This window comes from Apteryx rowi, unplaced genomic scaffold (assembly GCF_003343035.1).
Source record: "Apteryx rowi isolate R43461 unplaced genomic scaffold, aptRow1 scaffold_96, whole genome shotgun sequence".
Taxonomy (NCBI): domain Eukaryota; kingdom Metazoa; phylum Chordata; class Aves; order Apterygiformes; family Apterygidae; genus Apteryx; species Apteryx rowi.
In genome coordinates, this window is record NW_020451271.1 from 1177104 (window position 1) to 1203687 (window position 26584).

Below are 26584 nucleotides of genomic sequence, written 5' to 3' on the forward strand. Positions count from 1 at the left end.
CCCCCCGTAGTATATGGGACTAGCAGAGAGATACAAACAAGCAAGTTGAACAAAAAATGTTTCTGTTCATTTCCTCACAGATCATCCATTCTAACGACGGCAAAAAAATCTTAATGACTATGACCTTAGCAGCATGGGTAGCTGATTTATCCCAATTATAAATCCCGTTAGTTTGCGGTAATGTGTGAGTATCAATATATAATTCATATTAAAACGCATGATCAGTTTTTTTTTTTTTTTTATAAAAGTTGAAATCCATCATTTTCCAATGAGAATGCTGCATCTGTCGCTTGGAGTGTTTTTGTCTCGCTGTTGCACAACAGAGGCTCTCTAGTCTTTAACCTAAAATGGCAGCTTTAATTTGACTGGGGCCCATTCATTGACAATGATAATAAAAAGGCTGAAAGCTAAATGTAGCTGGATGGTTGGGGCACGTTTGCAGAACTCTCCTTTGCATTGCTAGGCGCTGCTAAGAGAGGAACTTCTAAGCTCTCTAGTTTCTGTCCTGAAAGTTTCCAACACATTTTTTTCATTAAAAAAAATCACGATGCTTTACATAAAACACATTCTAGACAACAGGGTCGCTGACAAACTTAACAGGAGGTAGTTTGAGAGGGCTTCTTCTAAAGGGTCTGTGTTTTAAATAATAGTGGAAAAATTCTAGTAATGCTTTTTGAAAAAAGATGTAGTACTGGGGAAAATGAGCATTTGTTTCTGAGGTTTGTAACAGGTGATTAGAACAATTACATTCTTAACATTTTCTGTCTCTAGCTACTAAAAGTGGGAATGTTGCTTGTTTTCTCTTGCTTGGTATTGTAAATGTACTCAGTATTTCACAGATTCTTTTGGTAGTATGTTGTTTAACTTCTGTAAGATAAAACCACAACTGCTTGGAAAAAAGTAATTATTTTTTGTATGAGATGTCCTTTGATGTTTGAAACACAGTTTTACAAAACAAAATTCCCCTTACTATGGCACTGGAAAATGCACAGACTTACACAAGGTCTGTCCTGCTTTTCTGCTAACTTGAACTGATTAATTTAAATCTCTTTATATATTTCTTACAAAAAAGCTTAAAGATCATTTTGAAATCTCTACAGCAAACTCTGAGTGATAAATGCTTGGGATTGCGAGTTTAACTGAATTAATGATTCTCTAATACTAATCAGATAATCATATCTGACCAAATATCTTACGAAATATTTAACAATATAATGATATTTCTATTATTACTTGTAAATTCCATTTAAATTATTTATAAAGTGAAAAAAAAAGCTCAGATTTGAAATCTAAAATAATTGTCTTTCCTCTTCAGTAATCAAGCAAAGTTTTGATAATACTTAGAGCAATCCCTTTAGGAAAATATTTTTATCAGGGCATGGTGATGTAAAAATATTAGTCAAAATGAGATATAAAGGAATACTGTTTATTGAAATCAGAAATCTGTACAATGCTAGAATATCGGAGTTGTCATCATTTTCCTTTAAATTTGGTTAATGTGGAAATGTGAAGGGTTAGTTCAAAAGAGCACTGTGAAGACCTCTCATTATATGTAGAGGGGTCAGTTAACAATATTGTAGCATTTTCAGGAGAGTTATTTGTTGTTTTTTATTCAAATGTTTTTGAGTAAGGTCCACAATATTTCTCTGTTGTTATGTTCAAATAGTACTAGGATTTTAGAACATGCAAAACAAACTATTTGCAAGTAAATATAAAACAGACTGATAACAAAGTTGAAAAAACTTCACTTTCATGTTTTGAAGAGTATATCTGCTACTAGGTCTGGAGGTAGCATAGGTCACATTTTGATTTCACTGGGCACGTTGTGCCCTTCTGCAGAGTGAGGTTCTAACCGAGTTCTGTAGTCTGCAAAGCGTGGTGCTGCAAACTTTAGCTGTTCAAGCAGGAAGTGGCCTAGGCCCTTTACTTAAGAAGAATTTTCTGTATAAGAATACAACATGGGTTTAAAACAAACAAACAAAAAACACAAAAATGAGTTTCTATAAAGGTGAAATGCATGAGTAATAGGAATTCTGTGGGTTTTCAAAGAGCTCCTTAAATGGTATATTGAGACTTTATATGGTTTGCCATATCTGTAGCATCCTATAGCATCTGGGTGTTTGGTTTTTGTTTTGTTTTTATACCTTTAGAATAGGACATAATACATAAGGGTTATTTAGATAGGAAGAGGAGGAAAAAAATTAAGAGGATGGAAATAAACATGTACATTGCCTTAAATTCTATGCCTTATCTCTATTCCTTATTTCCAGTTCATTGTATTTTTTTTATTAATTTTCAGGTGGAAAGCTTTTAGAATCTACTGGTTGGTATTTGGTTTTGCGAATCTGGCATTATCACTGTTCAAGTAAAATTGTCTGGCTAGCCAGGATATGGACAACTGCATGACAAATTCCACCCCCCCCCCCCCAAGTTAAAATCCTGACTTCCAAACACTTTCGTTTTTGGCTGCTGTGAACAAATTTCCAACTGCTCGGACTTATGATCTGCTTAACTGATGCCTGTAGGTAACATGGGTGACACTTTTATGTTACTTTTATGTTCCCTGTCTACATGAGAAAACTCTGCAAATTTTAGTAAATAATTAAACTGTACTTTTTACAGATGGGTCTTTTGTATGTAAGTAAGGCTTTAGATCTAATTTCTGCAGCAGAAAAGCTAATGTATTAATTTACTGCATCTGTTTACCTTCATCGTTATGACAGATGCTAACTTCCATCATTTCTCATCATTTTTATGTCTCTGAATAGGTTGTTTACACAAATACAAACTACATTGGAGTTTCTGGAGAAAATATCAAGTATTTTATATATTTTTGGCAATAATGCAAAAGCAAATGAAAACTCCGAGTACAATTTATGCTTTCATTAGAATTCAGATAAGATATTAAAACCTGATGAAAGAGCTCTTCCTCTTGATTTTTTTCCATCTGTAGAATCTAACTTTAACTTTTAGTGGCTCTTATCTCACCAGAGACCAGTGACTCTGGAAATATTGCATCGTAGTTACACATCAAAATTCTTTGGAAGAAAAAGTTGGAAGACAGAAAAAATAGCCTGTGACCTAAAGGACACATTCCAAGTGCCTGAATATGACAACAAAGCTCTTAAGTATATTCTTAAGCATACAAAAGCTGATTAGCTCTTAGCTTCCAACACTGTGACTTTTCAAAGATGTAAACATGCACCTAGAAGAAGCCAAGTCAAAACCAATGATCTTCGTGCTGTTGGGTTTTCTAATTTCATTAATGCTGCTCAGTAGCTGTTTTTAAGCATCCTGATTATTTTGATACCTTCTTGCTAAACACATTCTTCTTTTAAAAACTGGCGATAATAGTTAATGATCCATCCTAATTTAGAAGTTAAAATTTGGTAAAAGTGTTAATTATCATATAAGCTACTATATTAGTATAGTATCGTAACACTCTATTTGGAAAGCTTATTGGCATATAGGAACTAACCGCAAGCCCTTGCTGGCATCATGTAGGGATCACTTTGCTTTGTAGTGACCTATATAGCTATTTTGGGTGTGGTTTTGCTTGGCTTTCATGGGAGCTGCATCCAGCCTTCCTCTGACATAGACGATTGCTGTGACGAGAGGGCCTTGAGGGGAATGGTGGGGAATAAATAACTTCAAGAATCAATTGTCTGGAAAAAGTCATTGCAGCCAAAATGTCTGCCTTCTTCCTAATGGTTCTGAGGGGAAAATTAAATTTCACATATGCAGTCTTGATCCTAGAGGTTATTCTGTTCAGAGTTTATTTAAATATGGACTGGTAATCACAGCAAACAGGACAGCAACTTACCTGCCTGGGAATAGCTAGCGTGCCAGAGAATCCAGTGCTGAATAATTTGGAAACGCTGTAATTTTAATATCATTGGGTCACTTTGTAAGCTATTCAGCTGAGCTGTTTTCTGCTACAGCTTCAACAGGTAGCTGACTGTAAAATTTCTTCTTGGCAATTTTAGAATAAATTGGCCTACCCTACCGTTTGTTTTGATTTTTGTCCACAAAATAAGCGTCATTTCTTAGAGTATTTTAATGGACGTGTACATCAAATGTACAAAGTGTTTTGGTTTTTTTTTGTTTGTTTTTTTAATTCAGGAAAAAGTCCTGCTCTAAAATCTAAACCTTTTATTTTCCCCTCTTTCTGTCTCTGTTCTACCCCCCCCCCTTAGCCTTCCCATAGATTTTTTTTTTCTTTTTTTTGTCTTCAGACTGTGCCTCTCCTACCAGGTTTTTAATCTTCTTTCCAATTTATGCTCCTCTTTGTTTGCTGAGCAGAGTTGCATTTTCTTGCTAGTCTTAGATAATTAGGATATGTTGCAAAATAAACATGCATTTCAACTCCTAATAATTTTGCTTTCTACCCAAAGCATGAAGGATCCTTTTGTCAATATGGAAGGAGTTCACTGGCTGCACCAAAGCCTGATGAAATCTCATGTTATTAGGATCTAGGTGCTGCCTGGCAAGAGGCAATCGATATGTGACCACTGGCGTGCCAGAATGGGTCACCTTTGGCACTTTGGTATTGCAACTTGCTGGCAACTTTCTGGAGATTTTTCATGAGCCTTTGACTAGGAGTGTATTTTGGTCATTTCAAAGCTTTGCATCAAATTTTGTTTTTCAGGAAAACTGCATTCCCAAATTGTTTAATGGTTAAGGAACAGAGCTGTAATAAGCATTTCTTCTTGCTCTGTGTCTGAAGTAATTCAGAGTGTGGGAGAGTCTAGTCATATTTCACTTCACATAAAATGGAGCCAACAGGGGTAGGATGCCTCTTCCCAGACAGTGAAATTTGGAGGGGGGGGCAGGGAGGAGCCCGCATAGGGAATTGTGAAATTTTTCAAAGGAGTAGAGAAGGTTGGGAGAATGAAGACAATGTGACCAATGGTAAAGTAGATCAGGATCTGGATCAAATCCAAGGAAGACTTTATTAAAGGCACTTTTGTCCTGGATCTTAAAATAGGAAGGCTGTGGATTTATTAGCTGGGTAAACAGGATTTATTAAAAGATAATTTTTTAGGTGTTAAGGAATACTGGGCACTTTTTGAGAGAGAATTCAAGGAAAAACTTATCTAAAACTGAATTGAAAGCTGGAATTTTAGAAATTCAGCGATTCGGTGATAGGACAAAAAGAGAAGAAATCATAAAAGCCTTGGTCAGAGAGAGCACGGGGTAGCGCTGTTCTGGGAGAAATATTAAGCAAACCCTTATGTGGGAGGAATGGAGAAATTCTGTTAAGGTCTTTGGTATTAATAAATTGGGTGAGCTAGTAAGTGGGAAGTCCAAGTCGATGATAGCTTATTATATGAAAATATTCCTTGCTTCAGAAAGACTTATTTTTGTTGGTCCATGTAGCTGTAGAAATCAAAATCTGGAACTGAAATGTTACTTGGTAGAATCTCTTGCAAGAAAGTCTGAGTTATTCTGGACTGTAAAGAATAGTGGTTTATAATTTTTAGAGATGAAAATAAGACAACCAGTAAGGATGTATGACTGACTTTCTTTAATCCTCTTTCCATTAAACATTAAAAAAATGATAATAATGAAGGTAACGATGAGGCTAACAGATGTTCAAATATCACTATGATAAGGCTGAGATAAAATTGCACGTAGGTGAGAGACTAGTAAGTTTCAAGGATGCATTTTAAGTAGCAGTTTAGGGCATAACAAGTGTTTTCAAAATCTTATGTATTCCTTGGTAGGAGAGCATATCTGAAGTCCAGAAGTCTGGCATTCCAAGTAACTTAGTTGTTTTGCTTCTGAATTTGAATGTATGTTGTTTTGTTGTTTACATGCGTGTGGAAATACCTAAATAACCAGAATTAAAAAAAAAAAAAAAAAGCTTGGCATAAGGTTCAAAAATATGAATTTTTGTCCCAATTTTTTGGCATGTATCTGTAGAGTTCTTGTGGCTTTTTGAGGATGTGCTCTAGTTTTCGCTCTTTGGGAACTGGAGTATGGTGTATTTGATTGTTTATTGCCAGGCAAAATGCAGTTAGGTCATCTTCTAAGGTTGTTGGTTTGAGAGGTTCTTGGACTGTGTTTCTGGTTCCTGGGATAGGTACGAAATTTTGGCCCAGATTTCTTGCAGACTTCACAGGGCGGTATGGTCATGTCAGCATGGCTTAAATGAAGGCCTTATGTCATTCTAGCCATTGCTCCTGTGAGTTCAGAGATTCCTTTAAATCCTGATGAGGGGATTCTTGTTAAGAGTGTAATTTTTGCCTCAAGTAGTTTTAACTGTGAAGAATTAAACTGGGAGTTTATAGTGAGCAATTTAATATCTCTCTTGATTTAGGAAGGAATCATTCAGAAAGTGAGTTAAATAGAGGTTTCTTGACTGCCTCAGGAGGTAAGTCTGTGAGAGACTTGCTAAGTAATTCACTTTATTTACCAGTACTGTTATGAGGTGTCTGCTATGCTTTGCATTCACTTAGCTATGTGGAATGGGGTACAACCTTATTCTTCCTCTTAATTTAGTCATTCTTGTCTCTTTGGAGGGGAAGTGAATAAGCAGGCTTCAACTTCACTTTCCCTCCCTCTTTCTCTCTTGATCTCTGCAAAGGTATATGTTAATTTTGTTCCTTCTGTAAAGGAATAAGTGTATGGCAGTTACATGACTCTTTAATTCCATTGTAACCCTATCAGAGTTTACTTCAATTCCATTGTAACCTTGTAAGAGGTTACTGGAAAAAAAATTGCATCAGTTTCACCTGCATTTCTACTTCGCTACAGTTCTGCAGTAATCCCCAGCCCATGCCACCTCACTCCTGCCAGTAACCCTTGGTAAATGTACTTTTTTTCTAAGCAAGGTCGGGATTTGAACTTTGTGGCAGCCATGCAGAAGGAAGGAGTTATTTCCTAGAAATGGCACTGCTGTTGGAAGAATTAGCTTGTTAAAGACAGCAGTAGAACAGAAACACACCTTCCAACGTGGGTCCGATAATTATTGTAGTAGATAGCCTTCGTGGTCAAAGGTGTTAGATCTTGCACTGAAGCCAAGAAAAGAAGACGACTGGTGGAAAGGAGGGGGTAAAAGTGTTCTGTGTGTCTTTTCATTTATCATGGTAACATTTCTTTGAATTTAATGTTTAAGGTGACTGAGCTCTTAGCTGGTTCTCCAGAAGATAAACTTACCTCCCTCCCCCCCAAAAAAACAAAACAAAACAATGGTTACGTGGTTTTGAGGTTTTAAAAAAGAAAACCTTAGCTGCCAAGAAGATGGCAGCTGGGTAAAATACAAATGAAAGGAATTGCTTTCAACTCTGTTTTCATATGGAATTTCCCTAACACAGTGAAGTTATTTTTAAAGACTCAGTCTCTCCTCCTGGTGTTTCTGTTTCTCTCTTGCCACTACTAATTTTCCCTCCCACCTCCACCAAAAAAAAAAAAATCCCAAACCAGAACTCCTGCCTCTAGATGAAAGGTGGTCAACCTTTGGTTTGTCAGTGGTTCGCATGCCATTTCCCTGCTGAGCTTGTCACATGCCTAGCAATGGGAGGAAGTGGGCTAGTAGGGGCTCTTGGAAGCAGTCATTGCAGGGTCATCTGGGATGCCAGCTGCATGCCTGATCTTATCTCCCAGTGGGACTTCTGGGGATCTGCTGCCGTCGTCTTTTGTGGCCTATTCTCAGAGCTCTCTGTAGCACTTTGAGATACATGATGTGTTTTGTGGCTGTCCGACATAAGGATTTTTGGTAGGCAGCTGGTAAGGTTAGGAAGGCTGAAAATCCCTTGTCTAATTTGATACAGTATAATGATGGCAATGTAGGTGATGTTTTGGGAGAGGACATCTTTTCTCTTAAGTGCATGCTGAAATGAGTTCTCTCTCTATTGAGGTGTCTCCAGGTATGCAATGAACTTTGAGTGAATTGCAGTTTACAGGTTCCAGCGTCTGAGCTGTCCCATTTGCTCTGTAATCGATTCAGTTCGGCTGTGGGAACAATATGTTCGATACACGTTCACTTCTCAAGTGAAATGGCGCATCCATGGTAGGCAAGTCCATCCCAGAACAAGGCAGGTCCATCTGTGGACAGAAATCACTGGTCATAAAACCTAGAACTAGGCATCTGGAGCAAACAGTCACTGGCCTGTGGTAACACAGTTCGCAACTTGTTGGCTTTACTGCCTCCCTCCAGGTTCTTTCTCTTGGATTTTAAGAAAACAGGTATATCGACTTCTGCAATATGTTTGCTTTGATATGGGTGACGTTTTCAGGAGAAAAGATTTCTCCTTTGTATTAAAAGTTCTTGCAATTTTCTCTTTATCAGAAATACTTGTTCTATCTTTTTTCAATTAAAGCTTTTTAAATTGGTGGTCACTTTCACCAAGCTTGGTATGTTGTATTTTTTTCCCTTTTTTTTAAACTYGGATGAAACCTGCAAAGCTTTCTTTATCCTACTCTTCTAATTGAGTTATCCTTGTTTTACTGTTATTTTTGTAAGAACTTTAATTTTTTCAGCTGTACTTAAATCTGTATAAGGAACACCTAATTATTATATTTTTAGTACAATAAATTATTTTGTAGCTCTTAAGATATTTGAAGGCTACTGAATGTCTTGGTGCCCATGTAATCATGTATGAGTCAGAGTATAGTCTGATGAAATGCAGTGAGCCAATTTAACAGGACACTGTTCTGAAAGGAGTTTACACTCTGCCTTTGTCACTCTGCAGCCTTGTTCCCACCCGCGTGGTTCAACTTTGCTGTAGCAGCAGTGCTTGTCAGATCCTTCTGTGAACCACTTTAGTTCACTAAAATGGCAGAAAAATAATTCAGTAAAATGGAGAGCATTTTGCTGTTGTAATGAATCAAACTGGCTCATAAAAGGATGTGATGAACACCAGAGCTGGTACGGGGTGTGTGGGGGGGGGCAATGAAGTGGGGCTTTGAGAAGAGCAAGCCTTTTTCTTTTGATGGCAGTGAGCAAGTGGATTGGATCCTTCACTGGAGAAACAGAATTCAAATAATCAAATGTGGTACAAAGGACACCAAAAAAAAAAAATTCTAGGTTGAGCTCAAACTGATATGAAAATACGTTTATTCTATCAGTGGTATGGATTACATGCTATGAACAGTTTGTTAAAAGTAATAAACTGCTGCCCAGAAATTACAGTTTTCCTCTTGAGATAGAAGAATAAAAACCTTAAAGATTTACTGATGTCCAAATGGCTTGTCTGAGAGCTCAAATTTAAAGTATTCCATCTTTAAAACAATTTATTCTCAAGAAAGTAGATGGTTCTGTTGTTCTATCTTTTGTGATTTTTTTTTTATAAGCTTCAGGTTCTCCATTGGGTTCCTTAACCTTCTGAGTCAATTTGTATGTCTCAAATTTTATCAAATTAACATTTAGTTCAGTGGATTCAGTTATTCAGGTTTTTATCCCAAGTATCTAGAATATTCCTACGTTAGTTTGAGATTGTATGAGATTTCTTGGTCTCAATCAGCAGATGGATAAGACTGAGTTACTTCCTATCATAGTCCAAAGCTTTCTCATACTGAAATGAACATGTGTAATTTAGTCCCAGTCTCATCACTCCTATTTGGTTAAAATTGGTGGAAAGAGTTTACATTGGAAGTAAAATAACATGCTGCTTAGTTACTCTTGGTAATGCTATGCTATTGCTGTTTTCCAGAGAGAGAAATAGGCAGTTTATGCTATACTGTTCAGATAAGGAATGGACACCTTACAAAAAATTGCCTTCAGGAGTTTTGTTTCTATATCATGCTCAGGATACCTAATGTTTTAAGATAACTCTTTCAGACTAGCAAGAATGGAACATGAGAAGCTGTTTTCTGAAGAACCCTAGTTGTTTTTGTAAACTGCTTACAGTATTACGGAAGAGTATTTCTCAGGAGGTAAAGGAATGGAATTTTACTCTTTCCTTCCTGCCTTTCTCAAGACTTGGACAATTTTATGTGACCTCATGGAGGGTAAACACTTACCGTAGGTTTTGAAAAAAAGCAAATGTGGGTTCAGCTAGATTCATCTCCACAGGTTTTGCATCTGAAAAACTCCCTTTCAGGAGGCAGGAAGAGAAGGAGAGAGGACTTGCAAATTCTAACTCAAGACACTGAGATTATTACAAGCTTCTTTTGCTGAAATCAGTATGAGGAGTGGGGGCTCTGACTAGCGTTGTGTGTGTTCAGAGTGAATATTGTAGTTGCTAAAAGCAGCTTGTTTACATTAGGAATTGTATGTGCTAGCTCTAATGGGCTTTAGGAAGCCCAAAGCACAGCTGTAAAACATCTGTCTCTGGGACCAGATCTTGTCTGTCTGATGAATTTTTGTCCTGCATTTCATGTTCAGATTTAAAAAGAAACAAAACTTTTTTAATAGAAAAATTTTTAGCCCTCCTGGTTGAAGATTGGTTTACACTTGAAAGGCTATCATGCTCTTTTGTCTTGAACATAGAACTTAAAATAGTGACTCAGTATTAACTTAACTCCACTTCCTCTTTAATCCAATCATTTTGCTTGCTATATGACCTTATAACACCTTAATTTAAAGGCTGCTTATTCCAGTGGATTAAGTTTGGAGGTGTCAGTGGTGGTGGGCATTGGAACAGGAAATGCTTAAGAGGAACTGAGAAACACTGTAGCCTCAAAAAAAAAAAGGGGGGGGGGAGGGCGACGGTGTTTTCCCACTTGCTGATACTGACTGGTTGATATTGTATGGCACTTTATGCAATAGCACAAGACTTAAAAGAAAGGTGGGGAGGAGTTCTGGATATAAAGCAGCACATAGTTCTGTTGTACCATAAGAAAAAGTACAATCACTTCCAGTGAATTACTTTGATATTCTTTGTTTGAGTCATGTACTGAAGTGATATAAGACCAAATACCTGTTTAGTGTGTATAGCTCTGAGTGTAGGATGGTTCTTTTTTTTTTTTTTTTCTTTTTCCTGTTTAAGTCTAGTGGACTGAGCAGATGGTTGGAAGCCAGGAACTTCAGTGCTACTCCAAACTGGTATACCAGGTTCATAATGAGGTGTTTTGAGATCTGCCATACTGGGATTTGTAATAGTTGTTACTTACCTAGCAGCTCTTATCAAGTGATCTTGGTTCTTTACAAGGGGTTAGTTTTGTCTCACTACTACTCCCATGAAGTAGATAAACAGTATCATAAAAAGCAGAGTTGGTCAGATATTTAGCATTAAAAAAACCCCCCACATTTTAAGTGTTTAGATTTTGTGTCTGAATAGCCTGCATTTTTCAGAATTTACGTCTTTTTCCTTTAAATATTTGCCTTAAGAGTATATCCTGAACAAAATATATTTTGTCTTGACTTTAGGTACTATAAGTTTCCCACTTGTCCTGTGCTGTTTCCTGAATAAACAGTGCCAGATAGTCTATAATTATATGTTGAGCTTAGGTTTAGAGGTAAAAATAGTTTAGATTGTATACTTTCTATTATATGCCATGTTATTAGCCATTTTGACTCACTTTTTCTGTGCACCCCCCCATCTCAAGTCAAGTATTTAATTTGACTAAACCAAACAACAACCAAATAATCTCTTTGAAGAGCTAGGTGATTCTAACCAAGGATATGTGATTTTTGGCTGTAATCTTGGGGTTACGGTGAGATTTACTGTAGCTGTGAAAAATTTGATTGTTGCAAGTCTTTGAAAATACACCATTGGCATGGGCTGCCTTGTGTCTGATGGAGGTTTAGGCTTATTCTACACTGGGCGTATGCTGCTGTCTTCAAGCTTGGGCCGTGCTCAGCATAGAGTGGCAGCAGTACCTTTTCTGTGTTAGAAGAAGTAGTGGTGGTCTGTAAGCTGTGAAGAGGCAAGTTCTTCCATTGCTTATAACAGAAATCACTGTCTTTTGTATTTACTGGGGAAAAAAATCATATTCCTAATTTAGGACACAAGCATAATTCCCATTTTATAGATAACAGTGGTTTTTTTTTTCTCCCAGTAGCTAAGGTGTTGCACAATGACATGTGAATTGGAGCTGAAGGTTGAATTCAGTCTTCCAGTAATTCCTTTAAGTGCTTAACCTAAATATGTTGTTGTTATTTTAAGGACCTTTTTATAACTGTAGTAAAACTTCAAGCCAGTGCTTTAAGTTGATATTCTCTTACAGCTGCTGTTTAAACAGAAAAAGTATGGCTATCTTATTTTTTTCAGCACTCAATGTAGTTTAAGTCTTTCTTTTTCAGTCTTGAAAAAATGTTTTTAATACAGCTTCAGCATTCTTAAAATTTCAGTGTATAACGCAAATTTGGTTTGAGTTATTCTCAAATCAAACTTAAGAACCACTGTAGGTATTGAATAGCATACAGAAAAGTGCTGCTTGTGTTACAAAATTTAGTATTGTTAGCTTTTCTATTACAACCCTTATCCAACCCTTTTTCCCCAAGGGGTTAAAACCAGGTTATAAAAGGCTTGCTTTGACCCCCCCCCACTCCCCTCCCCCTCTGAATAGGGTAATTTTTTACACAAAAATGGTAGAAATGCAGCGGGATAGGATATTCCTTACTTTGGGTGTCCTTGTCTCATGTGTGCCATGGTGCTCTTGAACATTACAATCGCACTTGTATTCTTGATAATATGGATTGAAATAAAGTTTCCTTATGAAAGAAAAGTGAAATGATGAAAATAGTGCACTATTAAAATCCTGTATTTCTCAAGAACTATTAAACCCATATTATAAGTATGATCTTGCCTTTTTAGTACATGAGAATAGCTGTACCAGTTGAGACCAAAGGTCTGCCTAATCCAGAAGCCTGTTTGACAATGTGACCGGTGGAGGCCATCCAGAGACAGAGCAGAAACAGAGCAAGCCCTGTATTTGTATGTCCCCAGAATAGTCCTTTAGTCTCCCTAATTTTGCATCTCCTTCCTTGGAAAAAGTGATAAGTAATACTTAATGAATTTTTCTTGCATGAATTCATCTAGTCTTTTCTTGGTCTGTGTAAACTCTTAGCTTCCATTGGAACTTCCATTGGCAGTGAGTTCTGCAGCTTAAGTACACATTGTATGAAGACCTGTTTCCTTTTATTTGGTTTATCTTGAACCTACCACCTGCTAGTTTTGTTTGATGTTCTCTAGTTTCCTTGTTAAAAGAAAAAGTGAACAATTATTGACTACTTAGCTTCTCCATGCTGCTCATGATTTTGTAGACTGTTTTATATTCTCTCCCCAGCTGTCCCTTCTCCAGTCTGGAGTTTATGAAGGGTGTTCAAATGCTTGTCATCCCCGTTTGGACCTTCAGTAATTTTACTCTTGAAGTGGAGGTGGGTAGGGAAAGCACTGGAACTGCACAAAGATATGGGCACCTCATAGACTTGTGCAGTAACATAATGAAGATCTCTGTTATAATTCTGTCCCCGTGGCCGCCCCCCCCCCCCCATACTCTTAGAATTCAATTTACTCTTTTGACAAATGCTGTCTTCCTAGATCTATCTATTCTAGCTCCCAGATCTCATTCTTAAGAATGAGAATGAGGTAACCGGGTCAGAGCTCAGTAAAGTATATGTAAAACACTTGGTTTGTATTTTTCTCATGTGCATTGTATTCTATTTACCCACACTGAATTTCATCTGCATTTTATTACACCTTCACTGGATATAATGAAGGTCTGCTGCTGTGTAGCAGGCTTTCATTTTTAGCAAAATGAACACGTTAATGTCATCAGCAGACTCTCACTTGAAGACTCACCTGCTTTTTCTAGATCATTTATGTGTATGTTAAATAACAGGGGTTGTGTAGTTGCATAGAGCTAGAAAAGAGTCAGGTGACCTGAGAAAACAGGTCAGTCTTTCCTAACATTTGTTTCCTGTTTTGGACCAATTACCTATTCATGGGAAGACCTTTCTGTTCCTCTCTTACAGCTTAGTTTCTTTAAGAACCTTTGGTGCAGAACCTTTGTTCAGGAGTTGGCATGTATTTTGAAAATCCAAATCAGCTCAGACTTTGACCACTTGCTTATTAATTCTTTCAAAAAATTCACATGCATTAGTGAGACAGGACTTTTTTGAGGGGGAGAGTGTTGACATGGCCTTTGTAGTCTGTATTTATCCACTTTTTTTTTTTTGTAGTTTCTGCTTATTTGCACTGCTGAGACGTTAGACTTGCAGGTGTGATTCTCCAGAGTCTCCTTGCAACCAGCTCTAAAAACTGATGTGCCATTGACACCAAGGCAGTGTCTGATACCAGGCTCTTATGCAGTATAATGGATAGATCAGCCATTTCCTCCTTGAGCTTTTTAGAATTCTTGGGTGAATACCATCTTGGTCTGGTAACTTGTTACTGTTTGCTTTGGTCTGATCCAGAACTACCTCTCCTGAGGCTTTAATTTAAGGAAAAATTCCAAGATAAAAGCCTCCATGAGCTTCTCTAGTGATCGACGGTGGAAAAAATTCAATTTTTTTGTTTGTTTAGGCCTTATTTTCTCTGAGCATTTCGTTCATATCTTGGTTATCTGTTAGCTCAGTGGATTCTCTGCCAGGCGTCATGCACCTGGCACGTGTGAAAGAAAAACTTTTTATTACTTTGCCTTTTTGTGAACATACTTTTTGTTTAAAATTTAACTTGCCAATTTTTTTATTTGTTAATTTCCTATTTTCCCTTCTTGTTGAAAAATGTGTTCTTATTTCTGCTGGCCTCCCTGGCTTGTGGTTTAATTGTGATGAGTTATTTGCTCTTCCTGGGGTCTTTGAGTTTTCAATATAGTGTTTTTTATTATTTCTTTGCCTGACTGTCTCTTTTTGTTTCTCTTATTAAACTTCTTATTTTTATGTATTTTCTCTTTGGGAGTAAACACTCTTGAAATGCATTTTTGTTGCTGTGGCTTCTTCAGGGATGCTAAACTTAAGTATATTTAATGGATTTCATTAGCACTAACAGTGAGTCATGCTATAGCAAGGTCAAATGTGACAAGGGAAAATCTGAATTTGATATCATCTATTTTGTTGGATGTTAAAGTAGTCCATAATCTGGTTAAAATGCAGAGGTATAGCCTTAAGTACATCGCCATAACTTGAAAGAAGCTGTCTAAAAAGTATGGCTTTATGTACTTTAATGCCTCATTTTCCTCTTGTTATGTATCTTCCCCCAGCAAACCAGTTACCTTACCAAGCTGTACAGGTGGCATGGAAAGCAAGTTGAATGCCTCTAGCTTATTTAAGAATGGGACAAAGTATGTGACTATGTCTTTCAGTTATCATGTCCCATCAATTGTAAATTGACACATTGGCCTAATATAGAGTATAAAACAGTAATATAATCAAGCTGTGATATCATGGGAATCATAACTTTGATTTTTCTTTTTCTTGGCTTCCTGTGTGAAAACTCTAGTGTAGTACATTATTTAATTGTTTAGTACTGAGGTCTCTGTTTTATCGTAGTACGTGAAACGTTACAGTACCACTCTGTAAAAAAACCTTTGATGCCTGAAGCAGTGGTGGAACAGTGAGAGTTTATTCATCTGTAGATATGTGACTACCATATTTAGAAAAAGTTTGCACAAATAATAACTACTTCTTACTGTTTTTCTGAGAATTTTGTTGTTTTGCTTAGCTGAAAAGTACTTGGAAAGTATTAAGATCAGTCTGTAAATATAAAGTCAGAAGCATCAACTGTTACTTCTGTGTTTCATTTGGTAATTTCTGTTGGAGAAAGGCATTCCTGGAAGTTACTTAGACTTTCAAAGCAGTCTGAAATATGTGTGCATGCAGTATCTCAGCATAAACATAACTGAATTTTGGGGAGTTTTACACTTCGGTAATGGAAAACATGTATAAAGATTATGAAATATTTGAGACCCCTTAGTCATGAAAGTAGATAAACCAATTTTATAAAGAAGGAGCAATTGTTTTTCAAAATGGATGCTCTGAAAGGTAGCAATTATGAGTTCATAACGCTCAGAAATAAATGGAATTTTAAGGGAGAGCTCACAAAATTCTTTCCCTTCTTTCTGCCAAGAATACAGGTGTCGTGAGAGGCTGGTGCCCATTCCAGTTGTTGAGGAGTCATGGTTGTACTTTAGTTTTTAAACTTTCTCATGAAGTCTGCTTCCATTTCTAGATAGAATGTCATATGTACAAGCCCATCAGTTAGTTTGGTTTTCTAAAATAATTTAAATTGAAATTAATGTCTTTACAGGTAAATTGAATTAGTTGAGGGTAACAGGGAAAGAAACTCTGTATAATAGACTGTGGGATTCTCTTTTAAGAAAGAGCTTAAAGGAATTTGAGGGCTTTTTTTTGTTTTGTTTTTTTTGGTTAAAATAATAATGGCAAAGCACCAAGGAGAAAGTAGACAGATATTTTTGTGTCTAATTGTGGAGTAGAGGTTGGTAACAAAACTTGAAGTAAGGATGTTTGAAACTCACCCAGCCTAGAAATGATCCAAACCAATGTGGTGGAAGATGGTAAATTCTCTTAGATGGCATTTAATGAGTGAAGGAATGAAGGATGTTCTTGCCCTTGTTTTATCTCTTCCAAAACTATGCATTTTGCATTTTTTCTCTCAAGGAACTTTCATGAAGAACAGAGAGGGAAATCTGGATTTTGTTTGCCCAAAGCTGCATAGTTGTTCTGCATTAGTAAAATCTCTCTCTCTTATTGGAAGGTCACAAGCTATCAGTCATTTAATTCCCAAGTTTAAATGGAATAGGGGCTTTTATGGGCTGATTTGTTAGAAGACTTTGCTTATAGACTTGTTTAAAAGTGGCATTAGCAAATTTGATATGAAAAAATGGCATAAAGATGTTCAGAGAAATTCTCATCATGGTCTATGAATAGGTACTAAACAAAAGGAGCTGCTGTGATGTTGTCATTTCCTCCTTTCCCCCTCTTGAAGCTGCTTTCCCCCCAACCTCCTCAAACCTGATTTTGAAAGTGACACTGGGAGGGGGACATAGATCTTCTTTAGTAGCATGAACAAAGCTATGGATTATAGGTACTTTTGTTTCCGTTTCTGTGATCCTTGTTAAAGGCATACGTATATTCCCCTCCCCATCAATAAGGCAATACCTTTTTGGACTGGGAATAGGCTTTTAGCCTGTGTGCCAACAAGTGCATTCTTAACAAAGACCTCTAGGTAGCTGGTGTAGTGCGATACAAAAGACAATTACTCATGAAGCTGTAACTTTGAACTGCTGTAAACTGAGACAACTGTATGTTAGGTTTCTTTATTTTAAACAATATTAGGAGTTCAGCGTTTTAAGTTTAAATTACACAGAAGGTATCAAACTTCAAGGCAGGACAGCCTTCTGTGGCCAAATAAATCTTACAGGTAACTTTGGTGTTGATCTTATTAGTATTATCTTAACTGGAAAGGTGTCCCTCATAGTGGGAGATGTGAAATGAAATCAGGTGCTTTAGGTTCCACATCCTGTCCGGTGGTTCTGTTACCATGTTTTCCCCTGATATAATAATTGATATGAATCAGGCAGGCATATGTGATTGGAGCACAAGTTCATTTAAATTTGTTCATCACTCAGGCTTATTTTCGTATTAATGATATAGCTGAGGACTAGTGGCAGGAAAGAAATTGTTGTTTGTGTCTGTTTAAGCACATTTTTTTGCATGGTGAAGAACGCTGCTGTTTTTCTTCTCTTTCTTCTCTCTCTTCTTCCCCATCTTTACCTTCTCCTTCTGGGTCTGTTGCTGCCAGGTGTTTCACCCTTGGACCAGTGGCCCATGCAGAAGGGCCCCCACTTTAGTGGTAGGGTTCTGGGAGGTTTTTCTTTATTTCTTTCCCCTGTTGCACCTAAAGACTGGTGAATCTTCCAGTTCCAACACTATCCTTGTTTCCTCTGCTGATGTAACCTGGAACAAATAGTTTTGTTCTACCTTGAATGTATACAGAAGAATATTGCTGCAGGTGAGCACTTCAACATAAGTTGTCCCTCTCTTTTGGGAAGATGAGGCCTGTACAAATAGGCTTGAGGCTGAAATTTCAAATTAGTCTAAACTGTCAGATTTGGTTTTAGCTTTTAAACTTACTATTCACTATATCCAGTATCATCCAATGGATTTTATCAAACTTCAGAGTGAACCCTCTGAAGAACAGCTTGGAGCTTTCTGTTGTCTACAAAATAGTCCCAAGTACCAGTTATATGCATTTTATCTGGAGGTGTGGAAGACAAATCTAGCCATTTAAAGTATCAGTTATGTGTAAAAAGGAAGATGCTTATCTAAATATTTAGCCAGATACCACTGTAATACAAAGATGTACATTTTCATTTGGAACAACTTCTGAAAAGCATATGACTTTCACCTTCCCTTCCCCCCCACCCCCCTGCGCGCACACACATCGGTATGGCTAATTCTTGCTTTTTTGAGAGGGCGAGCAAGCTGGAGCCTTGAGGTAAATGGTCTGGATAGTTTAAGAATATGGGGTACAATTAAGACCAGTAGTCCTGGTTACCTGGCTTTGAAGGAAAAACACAACTTCTTTGTTAAAACTCATATATTCTTAGAGTTGGCAACACTGCTGATGCTAACCTGACAATTACTTTGCATTTCTTTAATTTGAAGCCCCATTCATCATCTCTGGCCTTTCCCAAAAATCCAGCGATCTGAAATCTGTTAGCGTATTCTCTCTCTCGATAAGCCTGATCACGTCCAGCTATTCTTGTTATGGACCACTATTTACCCTACCTGATTACAAAACTGTTTTGCATTACTTAATATTGAATCTGTAAAATATTTAAATACATGCACAACTGGCATTTTCTGTGGTAATATTTGCTAGCTTTACTTTGGGTTTCTTTGTCTTGTAATTTCTCTTTAAAATGTTTGTGAGATTAGTAGCTCGGTAACTCCTATATAATTAACAGTGTTTGTGAAAGTGGTCTATAAAGGAAAAATGTCTGTCTGTCTTTCTTGTCACACACCCCTTCCCCAATTTAACTTGTATCTATTGTGCATCTTGTAGCAAATTTTATACTGAGGCTTCTGTTTTAAGATACAGGCATTTTTAACAGTGGGAAGTTAAAAACAATGACTTGAAATATCTTCCTAATATCTTGAAATGTGTGATGAGTCAGCAGCTAAGTCAAGTTTTGGTTTTGAAACTTGATAGATTTCAGCCTTTGGTGTTCCTTCAGATAAAACCGTCCTTTGCTCAGAGATTGAGTATTTGGAGTTAGATGTGAGCTTTGTGAAGCTGGGAACAAAATGGCTCAGGTCAGATGGCCAGAAATCACTCTTTCAGAATTTCTTTAAATTGGTCATTCAAGAGAATGGCATTCACTTTCCTTATATCCAGGTATATATCTCACTTTCTGTTGGCTAGCTCACTGACTGCAGCAAAGTGATGTTGTGGGGTAAAGCAGTAGAGATGGCCTATTGTGCTAGCGTTTGTATATTAGTTAGAAGCTATTTATACTTGTTTCATGAACCTGAAAATCCATGTTTGCTACTAGAGAACTAGTAATTCTTTAGTGGTTAAATTTTATCACTCTTCTGTAAGAAATAAAGCTTATGATGCAGGTATTTGCCCTAGGCTTAAGCATAGGATTTTTGTCTATAAATATTTCATTTTCTTTTTATACTATTGTCTATAATTATGCTTCAGTTAATGATCACTGCATAATTGCATGTGATTGAGTGGATACATTGCAGATACCTTTGGTAAAACATCCTTCTATATTATGATGCTGACTGATAAAGCCACTGGTAATTTTATTTTTCTTCTGCAAAAGTATTGCAGTTCAGTGATATCACAGTTGATATCCCTTTAAAAACACTTCTAAGGTGTTGGAGAAGCATCTTGTGTGATAGCTCTTGTGTTCAATGAGTTCTTAGGTGTTTCTGAAAGATTTATAGTGAAGTCTAAAGCCTTTCAAGGCCAAGTATAGCAGTCTTGTCAGATATAGCTTTACAGCCTAGTGACTTATAATGAGAGTAGAATGTAATTAGAAATTGTCCATGTCTTTACTGAGTACTGATGAAAACTATGGCTCAGAGGTTAATTCAAATAATAATTAATATTAGTTTCTGTCAGAACAGGGTGGTAATGAAATCTCTGTCATTTGATGACTCTGATTTTTTATTTTTTTTTCCAGAAGTGGATGCCTAAGAAATTGAGGCTGCAGTTTACCTTTTCCTGATTATGTTCTGTTAACTTGCAATCAGCATGATAGCTTGATAAAGCGTAATTTGAGGGTGATTTAAACGTACTCACTAATATTAAAACCTACAGTGAAAATCATCTAATGTGTTGCATCTGTATAAGGAGAGAGATTCATAGCTAGTTTGCTGAACTAGACAGATTTACTGCAAATGATACTGAAGGACCGTATAAGGAACTTTCTCTGTTAATAACTGAGCAATACCATGTGTTTGCGGAAAATATTCTTAATAAGATTTGTTAAGATGAGAAATGTGGAATGTTACATCGATGTTTGTTTAAATTGGACTAGTTTCAATGAAAGCGATAGACCAGGTTTTGCTGGCAATCAAAACAAATTCTGTTCAGTTCCTTTTCCTAAGTGTAATTTTTTTATTAAAAAAAAAAGTGGTTAGCTTTTGCATAAGCCAAAATATAATTTTCTAGCTGCAAGTAGTCAGAGTGAGCTATTAGAGCTGTTATTTTAAGTTTTTTATGAATATTTTGCTATCTTCTGTTCTAATCTTCTTCTTTAAAATCTGTCTACCAAAAAGCTTCTCCAGAAAGTTATAGCTATAGCTTGCTGTTACGGATCTGAATAATTCTGCATAATACGTCTTTTTCAAACTTCTCCTTTCTATGTAGTCTGTCTGTATTAAATGCTATCAATCAGACTGCCTCCCACAATTGTAAATGTGATGTAATTTTAAGGCTATTTCCTCTATTGCCAAAGAGGAAACCTAAATATCTCTAAGTTAGATCTGAGAATGATTATGTATTTTCATTCTTATGCTTATGAAAGTGATCACAAGACTGATTTCCCCCCCCCCCCCACACACTCTTTTGGGTAATGCTTTCCATACAAACTGATTCATTTCTTGGAGAGAGCAAGAATCCTCAGCCACAATCACACATCTCAGTCACAGAAGCACCCCACTGGCAAGGAGTTGCACAGTATGGCTGAGAAAGGTGTGTGGTTGGGGTTGGTTGTTTTTTAGAACTGTTGAGGTGAGAGGTGTGATATGTTATCTTGTTCTCTCAAGCCTATTCCTACAGATCTTGCTTCCTTCTTCATGTACTTTCTAAATAGCCTGGACCAAAGAGACTGTATTTTGCCCAAGTTTCTAATAAGTGAGCTTAAAAAAAAAAAAGAAGTTTTAACTGTAGCACGAAGGAAATGTTGTGTAAATTAGATACCTAAAGTTTTGTTCGGCTACCTTATTTTATTGTAAGCAGAGAAAGATTGGCTTGGGAACTGTGAGCTGCACTTCAAAGTCTTTTAGAGATCTCTGAAGCTACATGGTTTGAAAACTCTAGCAAACAAACTTTATCATGAAGTTGAGACTTGCTCATCCAAAATGAAATATGCATGCAAATTTTCAAAGGTTAGCAAAGAAATCCTAAAGGACAGCTAAAATCTTCTTCTTACTGGATTAGAGTTGCACATTTATGCTTAATGATTTAATCCTTTAAAGAGAATCCATGGCTTGTAGAGGTGATCAGGCAGCTTCTATGGTAGGTCTGCAGTAGTGATACTGGAAAGAATGTTTCTAAATCTGGAATACTGTGAGATTTACTGAAATGTAAACTTCCAATACAAAGATGTTCTGTTCACGGCAAGACCTATAGTGTGAAAATTTGTGCTAGTACTCTAAGGTGTCTGAGTGCAAATAGATATAAATTTAAAGGGAGGTGCTTTGAACGTCCCCAAAACATTTTTTGTTTCTGTATATTTCTCAAATTGGCAAGTTAGAGCAAGTATTAGGGTATTCTCCCTGCCCTTTTTTAGGACTGGTCTATGTATCTCATATTGATATAGGGGTATCAGTTAAGACTACCCCTGATGAAAATGCACTGGTTTAAATATACCAACCCCAAACAGAAATGAGGCTACGTGATGGGGAAGGGGGGATGGGAAAGGGAAGATTGTCATTTCAGTTCCTTTCTTTTTTATAGTGTAAGTGGCAAAATTTCCTGTTTTAGGTCTGCCTGAAATGTATCGTATGCTGCTCTGTAGCTTGCCTTCTCCAACCACTTGAAATTCTTCAGGAAGAGAATCTTCTAGAGGGATTGCGCCTGTGCTGCGGAATAAACAGTTGTCGTGTGAAACTGATGTGAGCCTTAGTTTTACTCTGCCTCCACTAAAATACACTTTTACGGTAGTTTGTGCAGGATCAGCACAGAGGAGTACAAAGAGGGAGCTTTTCAGTACAAAGACTGCCTGTTTGGCCTGCTCAAACCACCGTGAATGTGTTTAAAGGGGACTTTTATTACCATGGAAACTCTCAGACAGGAAGGAATTTGTCCTGCCATATCTAGAAAATACTCTGCAATGGTCAGCTCTTGGAACAAAAGTGTTTCAAATAGTGGGATATGTTAAAAAAATCTTGTGGTGAATGTTTTTTTAAAAAGAAATTTATAAAAACCAATTTTATGCTAATAGGCTTTTAATATGGGGATTTAGGGAAGACTGGAGATGAGTACAATGTGATCAAGGGACGTACTATGAGCAATCTGAGAAAGTTTTACCACTCTGCTGGTGTTCAGAAGGCTTCCTTGGTGTTGCATGGATGTAGATGAAATACTCTCCCTTTAAGTAATGTGTTTATCCATCACATCCATTTATTGATGGACTGTGCATGTGCTTGGATTGAACTGCTGTAGGAAGAGAGTCCTCTGAGCACCATGAATTAATTGCTTTTGGAGTGTCCTAACTAAAACCTGCTTCTTTGACTGTCTTGACAAATATTTTTAGTATTCACAAATAGCCTTTATTTTCTCACACTAAAATACCACTTGTCTTTAAAAATATATATATATTTTTTCTAGTGACAGATCCTAAAGTATTTGCACATCCTTAACTGAAGTTGTACATTGAAGTTAGCAATTGTCCCTTCCATCCCTGACAAGAGCATTTGGTGGTAACTGCAAGATTTTCCATGCTTTGAGCAGTGTTGATTTGATTGAAAATTTGAGCAGTTAGATGCAAGGTATTTTTTCACGTATTTGATCAAATTAAAATTCCTTTCTACTCTAGTAGTCATACCAGCAGACACTGGTTTCTCATGTTCCTTCCATACAGCAAACATGCCTGGCTTCTTTTAATGCTATGCTTTTCAAATTAGGTTGTTGAAAACCACCTGGTTGTGACCTGAAGGCAGTTTGAACAAATGGTATAATCCAGTGGGTGGTGCTGCTTGAAAGGAGTCATCCCACTTCTGCTGCTTCCCTTGTGCTGATGGTACTCATCTGCCCCTGTGCTGACACTCTTCTGACGGCAGCTAATAGTTAGATTGGCTTATCTCTAGTGTCAGACTGCACCCTAACGTTTTCTTAAGATGTTTGGGGTAAACAGTAGAATGAAGGTATCTTGTGGTTAGAAACAGGAAAAACTAAGGAGCAAAAATTGTTATGAAAACTTTCTGCTACCCTGTCAATGTAGCACTTGCTTACAGCTGCTGCAAATCAATGTTCAAAGTCTAATTCTACACAGCAGGCCAGGTAAGGAACAGCTATACATATAATAGAGTATTTCTGTGTGCCTTTTACAAACATTGAATGACCTTGCTTGCATCATCTAGGTTAACACTTAAATCTGCTGCTCTGAAATAAGAACTTCTGTCTTAAACATTGATCAGTTTAGTTGCTTGTCTCCTGTTGAAAAGCCGAAAGGACTGCAGAAGGTAGCTCCCTTCAGGATTAACAAAAAACAAAACCCCACTCGACTCTTCCTTTTTCTAAAATTAACTCCTACTCAGTGGTTTTATTTCCCTGATTTGGCTTGGCCATCCCTTTTGTCTCTGGACTAGACTACCTCCCAAGCTGTTTAAGAGGATGTGCATCTTAAGCTTGGACAGTCTTTTCAAGAGTGTGAAACCCCCGTGAGGTGTTCTTCCCAAATAGTTAACTCAGTGGAGAAAGGAAGTACTGGTGACATCATGTATGACTTAATATGGTTATTAACTGTGCAGGTATTGTAAAGCTGTGAATCTAAACTGTACTGGAATAGTTGTACAGTGTCAATTTTTTCTTCAATATTTGTTCTTCCTCACTTTCTATATTTGCTTTTTTCCTCTTAAAACGGTATTTCTGTATTTCTGTGCTGCTGTGGTACTGTAGTACCTCTTATTTAAAAAAAAAAAAGTTCCCTCAGACTTTGATCAGTTTTGATCTTAATTCATCAACTGTTTCCTTTCCTATTTCTCCGTTATGCATTTGTAGTTTTTTGCCTCTTTCCTCACCATTTCAGTTTCACACTTCTGTCTTGAGCTGGCAATTCTTTATCTGCTGTGTTTTTCATGAAGGAGGGAAATATGAGCTTGTTCTTTTTAGCTCTTGGTGGTCCCTATTCTGTGGCTTAGTGTTGCTGGTTGATTCTCATAATGGGAAATCTGGGAGACACTGATCCAGCAACGTAGCACTTCCCTCAACTTTCTCCTGAGCAGCTCCATCAGTGTGGTTTGCAGCAGTGCAATGGCTGGGTGCAGGCTGTAGAGGAGGGAGATGGACTTTGTGCCCMCCCCCCCCCCCCGCCCCATGTGCGCACAGACATTTCCCTTCTCTTCAGCTGTTCTGTTTTCCATCTGTTACAGGGCCTTCTGGTGTGATTGTTTCTCATCTGGTGAGCTGAATAAAATGCTTAAGGACCAGGCACTGCACTGACCTAAGAATTAGGGGTTGTGGTTCTTGAGAAAATGACTTGCATGCTTATTTCCCTTTGCTCCCAGAACCTTGGCATATACCACATGCACATCTAATATCTTAAAACTTTGTTAGGTACATTTTCTTTTCTGTATAGCAAGTGTATTTACTCATCTTAATTGTGTAAGCAACATTGTAGGCCTATCTTATATGGCATATCTTCTCCCCCCYTCCCCCCCCCCCCGAATGTGTGCTCTGCTTTGTTCTTTGCTGAACTCAGAATTGCGCAGTGATGTTAAATGTTAACTTGCAGCAGACAATGGACAGAAATGGCTGAAGCCTTGTTTGTGAAAATGAATGTGCAAGTATAATACATAGCTGAGGGAGACATTAAGAAACCAGTGTATATGTACAGTCTAACATGCGAGCTGCTCCATGTTCTCCAGGCCCTGGCTTGGCCACTGCTGTTTTGGCCCACAGAACAGGGAAACTTGACTTCATGAGGTATCTTCTCTTTTGGCAGACAGATGCCTGCTGCCCATCCTCAGATTGCTATTTTAGGCTCTTCTTGTCTTTAACACTTCCCCGATCCTGCAGTTACTTAGATTATCCCTTTCAGAGATCGCTGGTTTGTTGCTCGCTTTTGAGCAATACTGGCAAGTTACAAAAAGCAGAAGAGAAGATGGCAATAGAATAATGGCATCGAGGAATATTCTTATGAAGCAGAACAGTTGAACAACAAAATGCCCGTTTTATATTTGAAAAATTGTAACCACTTCTGACTTGTCAGTACATAGAAACCCTGCAAAACTTCTGTTAATTATTCCTGCCAAAAGTATTTTGAATTGTCGTAAGTGCAGTCACTCATCAGTCAGATTGGCCTAGTAAGCAAGGATTTCCTTTTTTCTCATGATTTCATCATCTTCCTTCTGGAAGTATTTGTTGGTGTTTTAAATCTATTTAGGCTACTTATATCTGTAGTCTATTCATATATGTAAATGAGAAATTTATCTAACACCATTTTTGTAATTGAATGATGCTTTTATTTCCAGAATGTAACTACTGCTTAGCATATGTGAGAGAGGCATGCTCTGACAACTTTGTCTGTTTTTTGAGGACTTCTGTGATCTCACAGAAGGCTTTTTAATATTTATTCATCACTAGTGTTATGGTTGTGTTTTGATGATAGTCACTTAGGAGATGGGTGTTAGGCAACCAGTTGAAAATTACTGTAAAGTGATTTTTTTAAAGTGATTTGTAGATTCAACTTGAAATCCCTGAGCATATTAAAAGTGCTAATGCTCATTCTTCTGAAAGCAAGGTTTCTATGTATTTCTCAGATTAAACTCCCAAAGTACTGGCTAACATGGAATTCAGTTTTAACCTGGTATGTGTGGCTTCATCACTGATTTCTAAATGGGGATCATGCATTTATTAGCTCAGTATTGGCAGATTGGATTTTGGAGAAATAAAATATTGTAGAATCACTGATATGAGCAACTGTTTGCCTTTTTGGAAGATAGATGTGTTACATTGTCAGCGGTATGTTATACTTCTAGGTGCTTTCTGTGTATGACTTGTCCATGCAGTTGTCGCACACTGTTCTGTACAGAGAAAACTGAAAAGAGAAGCCCTATGCCAATGAGATGTCTCGTCTTCTTGAAAAATGTGGACTGAATAAAATGATGACTGAGGACTCAATGCAATAGGAATGTTTTTAGTGAGAGATGGTAGTTCTGTGACTTAGTGTCTGAGTTGCGTGTGGAGCCATGAGCAACTACGATGCTGTTTATAGGTTAGCATGCCAGCTGAGCAACGAGAATGGTTATGGAGATGTCTGGTAAGTGGCT

General features: G+C 37.3%; 1 protein-coding gene across 6 annotated transcripts in view; it reads left to right on the forward strand.

Moving 5' to 3' along the window:
• Window positions 1-26584, forward strand: part of CHD7 (chromodomain helicase DNA binding protein 7) — a 132949-nt gene that overhangs the window by 2441 nt on the left and 103924 nt on the right. For 3 of the 6 annotated variants that reach the window (XM_026054698.1, XM_026054703.1, XM_026054702.1), the window contains exons 2-3: window positions 81-184; window positions 2300-2521. The exons of 1 other annotated variant lie outside the window; for it this stretch is intronic. The gene's annotated coding sequence lies outside the window, so the exon portion shown is untranslated. The remainder of the gene's footprint in view (window positions 1-80; window positions 185-2299; window positions 2522-26584) is intronic. 2 more of the 6 variants (XM_026054699.1, XM_026054700.1) reach the window with 1 other exon arrangement.